Source organism: Mauremys reevesii, unplaced genomic scaffold (assembly GCF_016161935.1).
Source record: "Mauremys reevesii isolate NIE-2019 unplaced genomic scaffold, ASM1616193v1 Contig17, whole genome shotgun sequence".
In the NCBI taxonomy this organism is placed as follows: domain Eukaryota; kingdom Metazoa; phylum Chordata; order Testudines; family Geoemydidae; genus Mauremys; species Mauremys reevesii.
In genome coordinates this window covers 100,498-109,897 of record NW_024100793.1, presented here as the reverse complement: position 1 = coordinate 109,897, position 9,400 = coordinate 100,498, and the positions used below count along the sequence as shown (strand labels likewise).

The 9,400-nt window shown below is 67.9% G+C and overlaps 1 long non-coding RNA gene across 1 annotated transcript; it reads right to left on the bottom strand.

Annotated features, from left to right (window-relative positions):
* Positions 1–766: 766 nt before the first annotated feature.
* Positions 767–1,902, bottom strand: LOC120393233. The gene is made up of 3 exons (XR_005591953.1): positions 1,782–1,902; positions 1,257–1,353; positions 767–1,019 (listed from the first exon to the last, which is right to left on the bottom strand). It is a non-coding gene; the product is annotated as an uncharacterized LOC120393233 (long non-coding RNA).
* Between the last annotated feature and the right edge of the window lie 7,498 nt (positions 1,903–9,400).

Genomic DNA, 9,400 nt, shown 5'->3' with positions numbered 1-9,400 from the left:
ATCTGCCCTGGAGGAAAATTCCTTCCTGACCCCAAACATGGCGATCGGTTTCACCCTGTGCATGCGAGCCAGGACCACAGTGGGGAAAGGACCCACTGGTCGCTATGGTTACACACCCTGTCCCAGGCCCCTCCAGGATAGTGCCTGTGTCCCAGCACTAACCCGTCTCCAGGGCTTTCTTCTTTGCTTCCATCCCAGCAGCAACTTTTGAACATTGTGTCTTGAATATTGTCCACGCTGCCTGTTTTCTTCATCTGAAAGAAAAACCAAAGCCACTGATGTCACTCAAGTGACAAGTAGATTCAGCACCTCCTAATAAAGATGAATCCCCTGACATCTGCCATCCCCCTCACATCCTCTTAGCTCCTGAGATGTCTGATCAGCTGTAACAAACCCTTTGGCACAACATAAATTACATTCAGCACTACAAAATTGCTATGCTCATTTCTTAGACTTACCAAATGTTGCTTACCGCTCCTCAGAGCCAATCCTGTTGCTTTATTGAATGAAGGGTCTTTCATATTTTGAGATCCAATCGTCCTTTAAGGTGTTGGATCTGTTCAGCTCCGTCCCTGTTCCTTTCTACTCAAATCCTGAGCATCTGTAACTCTCCTCCTGAAAAGACAAATCCATTTGGCAATAAGAGACTCCTAAATGCTCACCTCCTTGTCAGTGGTAGTCTGCTGCATCGTGGGTTTGAAACTTGAAGGTGATAAGTGACTATCTTCCCATTCTAGTCAAGGAAGGCAACTTTTTGCAGGTCTGGCACTATGCGTTAGTTTGTTCTTCAGTAATATGACTGCTTATAATCCGCAGTCCCCAGGAGATCAGATCAGCTGCATTTCTTTAACCTGAAGGGAATCCAGATCCATCAATTTCTCAATTATGAGGTGAGTTCCTTACCTCTTGGTAGCAGTGATGAATTTTGCTTGTTTCCTTTCTGTAGATATCCCAGATCTTCTAGCAACTTCCTGAAGTTTTCACACCCTCAACGTTCAAATCGGCTGCATTTCTCTCATCTGAAAGTGTGAGAATCTATTCATTGCCATTTGAATGTTAACAGGGGGAAAAAAGTGCATTTCTTTACCAACTGACGTGCCTGGTTCAGCTAGTTGGATTTGCATTAATTCCTTCTAGAACAAAACAGCCCTCTGGTCTCCTTCCATCTGGAGATGCAACGTGACCTATTTATTTGGTCTGCAAGTGTCGCTTTAGCCTCAGATTCATTTGTCAACCAGGGAAACGTAAATGCTTACCTCCATGTCTGATGGTCTGCTGACTTGATTCAGATTTGTCCTGAGTCTGCATTCGACACTCTCCCATGACAAGTAAGGTCATCCACAGTTTTTCTCCCTGAAAGCAAAATCCACACCACTTCATGTACACATGGATGTTTGGAGACTGGTATTTCTCAACTCCTTGCCCGGGACAGCCACGCCACTTAGCCTCACTTCTCCCTGGTAGGAATGGCCACCTGGTCTGTTCATATCTCAGAGCAAAACCTGCAATCATTGTTTGACAGATTTATTTATTATTACTCGTTAGCAGCTATGAAGAGTCATCAATGGAGAAGGTTCCTTAGCATCCAGATCATTAGGCTTCTAGAGACCTTTCAGTGCTCACCTACTTGTCAGTCATGTTGCACCGCAAGGCTTTGATTCTTAGCGGTACAGCCAGCTACACTGGGTAAAACCTGAAGCATATAAATGGCTGCTTGCCTTTTTCTGAACTAGAAGTAAAAGGAAAAGATGCTTTTCTTTCCTCTGGCCAGGTATCCTTACCTGTCTTTTTTCCTTAAATGCAGCAGCCTCTTATCAAACTCACTTGAATGGTAAGACCTTCAATTCACCTGAAAATAGAAACAGAGCCTTTAATTCCTGCCCACGTGCTGTGAGGAGCTGCGTTCCTTACCTCTTGATAGAAATGATCAGTTCCACTTAGTTCTTGACATCTGAAAAAGAAGCAACAATGATCAATTAGGCACAAATAGAATCAGCTGGACAACTCCTCTCTGCAAATGGAAGAGCAGGCTCGATGCTCATCTTCACACTCTGGTTAGTTGCACTTGTTCTTTGAAATAACTTCCCTGTTCCATCCTTGTAGGAACAACCAATGGCCTTCTCTGGGAAGGAAAAAGGAACAAAGATCATCATCTTTGGTTAGAATTACCAACTACTTTCCTTTCATCTGAACAGGTAGCTCCCATTTTTAGTGCTTTATTCAGTACAGCAACTTCTCCTGCTCTTTAGAGAGATGAAAATTTCCTCAGTTACCTTCCTTCCACCTGAAAGTATGACCAGAACCAATGACTATTATGGGAATGGTGTATAATATTTCTTACCTCCTTAAAAGGATGGATCGCTAATTCCTTCCTGTAAACTACAGCCATGTGTCATCCTTGCATCTCGGGGGGGTCTTTGTGGACGCCGGCCGCTATGCGGTGCTACCCCGGCCCGAAGGGCGTCTTTGTGGACGCCGGCCCCTTGGCGGCGCTACCCCGGCCCGAAGGGGGTGTCAGTAGACGCCAGCCCCTATCCGGCGCTACCCCGGCCCGAAGGGGGTGTCGGTGGACGCAGGCCCCTATCCGGCGCTACCCCGGCCCGAAGGGGGTGTCGGTGGACGCCGGCCCCTAGGCAGCCCTACCGCCCGGCGTCTTTGTGGACGCCGACCGCTTGGCGGCGCGCTACCGCACGGCGGGGGTCTCTGTGGTCCCCGGCCCCTAGGTGGAGCTACCCCGGCCCGAATGGGGTGTCGGTGGACGCCGGCCCCTAGGCTGCGCTACCCCGGCCCGAAGGGGGTGTCGGTGGATGCCGCACCTATCCGCGCTACCCCGCCCGGCGGGGTGTCGGTGGACGCCGCCCTAGGCAGCGCTAACCCGCCCGGCGGGGTCTTTGTGGACGCCGCCGCTATGCAGCGCTACCCGCCCGGCGGGGTCTTTGTGAGTGCCGGCCCCTATCCGGCGCTACCCCGGCCCGAAGGGGGTGTCGGTGGACGCCGGCCCCTAGGCGGCGCTACCCCGGCCCGAAGTGGGTGTCGGTGGACGCCGGCCGCTATCCGGAGCTATCCCAGCCCGAAGGGGGTGTCGGTGGATGCCGGCCCCTAGGCGGCGCTACCCCGGCCCGAAGGGGATCTTTGTGGATGCCGGTCCTAGGGCGCTACCCCCGCACGGCGGGGTCTTTAGGACGCCAGCCGCTATGCGGCACTGCCCCGGCCTGAAGGGGGTCTTTGTGGACGCCGGCCCCTTGACGGCACTACCGTGGCCCGAAGGGGGTCTTTGTGGACGCCGGCCCCTAGGCGGCGCTGCCCGCCCGGCGGGGTGTCTGTGAACGCCGGCCCCTAGGCGGCGCTGCCGCGGCCCGAAGGGGGTGTCTGTGGACGCCGGCCCCTAGGCAGCGCTGCCCCGGCCCGAAGGGGGTGTCGGTGGACGCCGGCCCCTATACGGCGCTACCCGCCCGGGGTGTCAGTGGACGCCGCCCTTGGCGGCGCTACCGCCCGACGGGGGTCTTTGTGGACGACGGCCCCTAGGCGGCGCTTCCCCGGCCCGTAGGGGGTGTCTGTGGTCGCCGGCCCCTGGCGGCGCTGCCCCGCCCGGCGGGTCTTTGTGGACGCCGCCCCTGCTGCGCTGCCCGGCCCGAAGGGGGTCTTTGTGGACGCCGGCCCCTAGGCTGCGCTACCCCGGCCCGAAGGGGGTGTCTGTGGACGCCGGCACCTAGGCAGCGCTACCCCGGCCCGAAGCGGGTGTCTGTGGACGGCGGCTCCTAGGCGGCGCTACCCCGGTCCGAAGGGGGTCTCTGTGGTCGCCGGCCCCTTGGCAGCGCTGCCCCGGCCAAAGGTGGTATTTGTGGACGCCGCCCCTAGGCTGCGCTGCCCGCCCGGCGGGGTCCTTGGACGCCGGCCACTAGGCGGCGCTACCCCGGCCCGAAGGGGGTGTTTGTGGACGCCGGCACCTAGGCAGCGCTGCCCCGGCACGAAGGGGGTCTTTGTGGACGCCGGCCGCTAGGCGGCGCTGCCCCGGCCCGGCGGAGTCTTTGTGGACGCCGCCCTAGGTGGCGCTGCCCTGGCCCAAAGGGGTGGCTGTGGACGCCGCCCCTGGCGCGGCGCTGCCCGCCCGAAGGGGTGTCGGTGGACGCCGCCCTATCCGGCGCTACCCTGGCCCGACGGGGTGTCGGTGGACGCCGGCCCCTTGGCGGCGCTACCCCGGCCCGAAGGGGGTGTCGGTGGACGCCGGCCCCTATCCGGCGCTACCCCGGCCCGAAGGGGGTGTCGGTGGACGCCGGCCCCTAGGCGGTGCTACCCCGGCCCGAAGGGGGTCTTTGTGGACGCCGGCCGCTAGGCGGCGCTACCCCGGACCGAAGGGGGTGTCTGTGGACGCCTGCCCCTAGGCGGCGCTAAGGCGGCCCGAAGGGGGTGTCTGTGGACGCCGGCCCCTATGCGGCGCTACCCCGGCCCAAAGGGGGTCTTTATGGATGCCGGCCCCTTGGCGGCGCTACCCAGGCCCGAAGGGAGTCTTTGTGGACGCCGGCCCCTAGGCGGCGCTGCCCCGGCCCAAAGCGGGTGGCTGTGGACGCCGGCCCCTATGCGGCGCTGCCCCGGCCCGAAGGGGGTGTCGGTGGACGCCGGCCCCTATCCGGCGCTACCCCGGCCCGAAGGGGGTGTCGGTGGACGCCGGCCCCTAGGCGGCGCTACCCCGGCCCGAAGGGGGTGTCTGTGGACACCGGCCCCTAGGCGGCGCTGCCCCGGCCTGGAGGGGGTCTTTGTGGACGCCGCCGCTATCCAGCGCTACCCGGACCGGCGGGGTGTCGGTGGACGCCGCCCCTGGCGGCGCTACGCCGCCCAAAGGGGTGTCTGTGGACGCCGCCCCTAGGCGGCGCTACCCCGCCCGGCGGGGTCTCTGGACGCCGCCCCTATCGCGGCGCTACCCCGGCCCGAAGGGGGTCTTTGTGAACGCCGCCCCTATCCAGCGCTATCCCGCCCGGGGGTGTCGGTGGATGCCGCCCCTAGGCGGCGCTAACCCGCCCGGCGGGGGTCTTTGTGGACGCCGCCGCTATGCGGCGCTACCCGGCCCGGCGGGGTCTTTGTGAATGCCGGCCCCTATCCAGCGCTATCCCGCCCGGCGGTGTCGGTGGATGCTGGCCCCTATCCGGCGCTACCCGCCCGGCGGGGTGTGGGACGCCGCCCAGGCGGCGCTACCCCGCCCGGCGGGGTCTTTGTGAATGCCGGCCCTATCCAGCGCTACCCGGCCCGAAGAGGGTGTCTGTGGATGCCGGACCCTAGGCGGCGCTACCCGGCCCAAAGGGGGTCGGTGGATGCCGGCCCGTTGGCGGCGCTACCCCGCACGGCGGGTCTTTGTGGACGCTGCCCTATCCGGCGCTACCCGGCCCGAAGGGGTCTCGGTGGACGCCGCCCCTAGGCGGCGCTACCCGGCCCAAAGGGTCTTTGTGACTCCGGCCCCAGGCGGCGCTACCCGCCCGGCGGGGGTGTCTGTGGACGCCCCCTAGGCAGCGCTGCCGCGGCCCGAAGGGGGTGTCTGTGGACGCCGGCCCCTAGGCAGCGCTGCCCCGGCCCGAAGGGGGTGTCGGTGGACGCCGGCCTCTGTCCGGCGCTACCCGGCCCGGCGGGTGTGTCGGTGGACGCCGCCCCTTGGCGGCGCTACCACTGCCCGGCGGGTCTTTGTGGACGCCGCCCGTGGCGGCGCTGCCCGGCCCGAAGGGGGTCTCTGTGGACGCCGGCCCCTTGGCGGCGCTGCCCCGGCCCAAAGGGGTGTTTGTGGACGCCGGCCCCTAGGCGGCGCTGCCCCGGCCCAAAGGGGGTCTTTGTGGACGCCAGCCCCTTGGCGGCGCTGCCCCGCCCGGCGGGGTGTCTGTGGATGCCGGCCCGGCGGCGCTGCCCCGCCCGGAGGTGTCTTTGGACGCCGCCCTAGGCGGCGCTACCCTGGCCCGGCGGGGTCCTTGTGGACAGAGGCCCCTAGGCGGCGCTACCCGGCCCGGCGGGTGTCTATGGACTCCGCCCTAGGCCGCGCTACCCCGCCCGAAGGTGTCGGTGGACGCCGGCCCTATCTGGCGCTACCCGCCCGGCGGGTGTCTGTGGACGCCGCCCCTAGGCGCGCTACCCCGCCCGGCGGGGTCTTTGTGGACGCCGCCCCTACGCGGCGCTACCCCGGCCGGCGGGGGTCTTTGTGGACGCCGCCCCTAGGCGGCGCTACCTGGCCCGGCGGGGTCTTTGTGGACGCCGCCCCTAGGCGGCGCTACCCAGCCCGGCGGGGGTCTTTGTGGACGCCCGGCCCCTAGGCGGCGCTACCCTGGCCCGGCGGGGTCTTCAGGACGCCGCCCCTAGGCGGCGCTACCCCGCCCGGCGGGTGTCTGTGGACGCCGCCCTAGGCGGCGCTACCCCGACCCGGCGGGGGTGTTCAGGACGCCCGGCACCTAGGCGGCGCTACCCCGCCCGGCGGGTGTCTGGACGCCGCCCTAGGCGGCGCTACCCGCCCGGCGGGTGTTCAGGACGCCGCCCCTAGGCGGCGCTACCCGCCCGAATGGGGTCTTTGTGGATGCCGCCCCAGGCGGCGCTGCCCGCCCGGCGGGGTCTTTGAGGACGCCGCCCTAGGCGGCGCTACCCCGCCCGGGGGTGTCGGTGGACGCCGCCCCTAGGCAGCGCTACCCGGTCCGGCGGGGTTCTGTGAGCGCCGCCCTAGGCGGCGCTACCCCGCCCGGCGGGGGTCTTTCTGGACGGCGCCCCTAGGCAGCGCTACCCGCCCGGCGGGGTGTCTGTGGACGCCGCCCTTGGCGGCGCTGCCCGCCCGGCGGGGTGTCTGTGGACGCCGCCCTAGGCGGCGCTGCCACGCCCGGCGGGGTGTCTGTGGACGCCGCCCTAGGTGGCTGCCGCCGCCCGGGGGTGTCTGTGAAGCCGCCCCTAGGCGGCGCTACCCCGCCCAAGGGGGTGTCGTGGACGCCGCCCTTGGCGGCGCTACCCGCCCGGCGGGGTCTTTGTGGACGCCGCACCTTGGCCGCGCTTACCCGCCCGGCGGGGTCTTTGTGGACTCCGCCCTAGGCGGCGCTACCCCGCCCGGCGGGGGTCTTTGTGGACGCCGCCCCTAGACGGTGCTACCCGCCCGGCGGGGGTCCTTGTGGACGCCGGCCCCTTGGAGGCGCTGCCTTGGCCGAAGGGGGTGTCTGTGGACGCCCGGCCCTGGCGGCGCTGCCCCGCCCGGCGGGGTGTCTGTGGACGCCGCCCTAGGTGGCGCTGCCGCCCGGCGGGGTGTCTGGAAGCCGCCCCTAGGCGGCGCTACCCCGCCCTGGGGTGTCGGTGGACGCCGCCCTTGGCGGCGCTACCCCGCCCGGCGGGGTCTTTGTGGACGCCGCACCTTGGCCGCGCTACCCGCCCGGCGGGGTCTTTGTGGACTCCGGCCCCTAGGCGGCGCTACCCCGCCCGGCGGGTCTTTGTGGACGCCGCCCCTAGACGGTGCTACCCGCCCGGCGGGGTCCTTGTGGACGCCGCCCTAGCGGCGCTGCCCTGGCCCGGCGGGGTGTTCAGGACGCCGCCCCTAGGCGGCGCTACCCGGCCAGAAGGGGTCTTTGGACGCCGGCCGCTAGGCGGCGCTACCCTGACTGAAGGGGGTCTTTCTGGACACCGGTCCCTTGGCGGCGCTACCCCGCCCGGCGGGCGTGTCTGGACGCCGCCCTAGGCGGCGCTACCCCGCCCGGCGGGGGTCTTTGTGTTCGCCGCCCCAGGCGGCGCTGCCCCGCCCGGCGGGGGTCTGTGTTCGCCGGCCCCTAGGCGGCGCTGCCCCGCCCGAGGGGGTGTCTGTGGACTCCGGCCCTAGGCGGCGCTACCACGGCCCGAAGGGGGTGTCGGTGGACGCCGGCCCCTAGGCGACGCTACCCTGGCCTGAAGGCGGTGTCTGTGGACGGCGGACCATAGGCGGCGCTACCCCGGCCCGAAGGGGGTGTCTGTGGACGCCGGCCCCTAGGCGGCACTACCCGGCCCGGCGGGTGTGGACGCCGCCCTAGCGGCGCTACCCGCCCGGCGGGTGTTGGTTGACGCCGCCCCTAGGCGGCGCTACCCGACCCGGGGGGGTGTTCAGGAAGCCGCACCTAGGCGGCGCTACCCCGCCCGGCGGGTGTTTGTGGACGCCGCCCCTAGGCGGCGCTAACCCGCCCGGCGGGTGTTCAGGACGCCGCCCTAGGCGGCGCTACCCCGCCCGGCGGGGTCTTTGTGGATGCCGCCCCTAGGCGGCGCTGCCCGCCCGGCGGGGTCTTTGAGGACGCCGCCCCTAGGCGGCGCTACCCGCCCGGCGGGGTCTTTGTGGACGCGCCCTAGGCAGCGCTACCCGGTCCGAAGGGTCTCTGTGGGCGCCGCCCCTAGGCGGCGCTACCCGCCCGGCGGGGTCTTTGTGGACGGCGCCCCTAGGCAGCGCTACCCCGGCCCGGAGGGGGTGTCTGTGGATGAAGGCGCCGGCGGCGCTGCCCCGCCCGGCGGGGTGTCTGTGGACGCTGCCCTAGCGGCGCTGCCGCGCCCGGCGGGGGTGTCAGGACGCCGCCCCTAGGAGGCGCTACCCCGCCCGGCGGGGTGTCGGTGGACGACGCCCTTAGGCGGCGCTACCCCGGCCCGAAGGGGGGGTCGGTGGATGCCGGCCCCTATCCGCCGCTACCCCGGCCCAAAGGGGGTGTCGGTGGACGCCGCCCTAGCGGCGCTGCCCAGGCCCGGCGAAGGGGTGTCGGACGCCGCCCCAGGCGGCGCTGCCCCAGCCCGGCGGGGGTGTCTGTGACCCCGCCCCAGGCGGCGCTGCCCCGCCCGGCGGGGTCTCGTGGATGCCTGCCCTAGGCGGCGCTACCCGGCCCAAGAGGGTGTCGGTGGACGCCGCCCAGGCGGCGCTGCCCAGGCCTGAAGGGGGTGTCGGGACGCCGCCCCTAGGCGGCGCTGCCCGGCCCGGCGGGTGTCGGTGGACGCAGGCCCCTATCCGGCGCTACCCCAGCCCGAAGGGGGTCTCTGTGGACGCCGGCCCCTAGGCGGCGCTACCCGGCCCGGCGAGTCTTTGTGGACGCCGCCCTGCGGCCCTACCCGGCCCGGCGGGGTCTTTGTGGACGGCGCCCTAGGCGGCGCTACCCCGGCCCGACGGGGGTCTTTGTGGACGCCGCCCTAGGCGGCGCCTCCGCAGCCCGGCGGGGTGTCTGTGGACGCCGCCCTTGGCCGCGCTACCCGCCCGAAGGGTCTTTGTGGACGCCGGTTCCTTGGCGGCGCTACCCGCCTGAAGGGGTCTTTGTGGACGCCGTCCTTGGCGGCTGTACCCGCCCGGCGGAGTCTTTGTGGACGCCGCCCCAGGCGGCGCTGCCCCGCCCGGCGGGGTCTTTGTGGACGCCGCCCCTTGGCGGCGCTACCCGCCCGGCGGGGTGTCTGTGGACGCCGC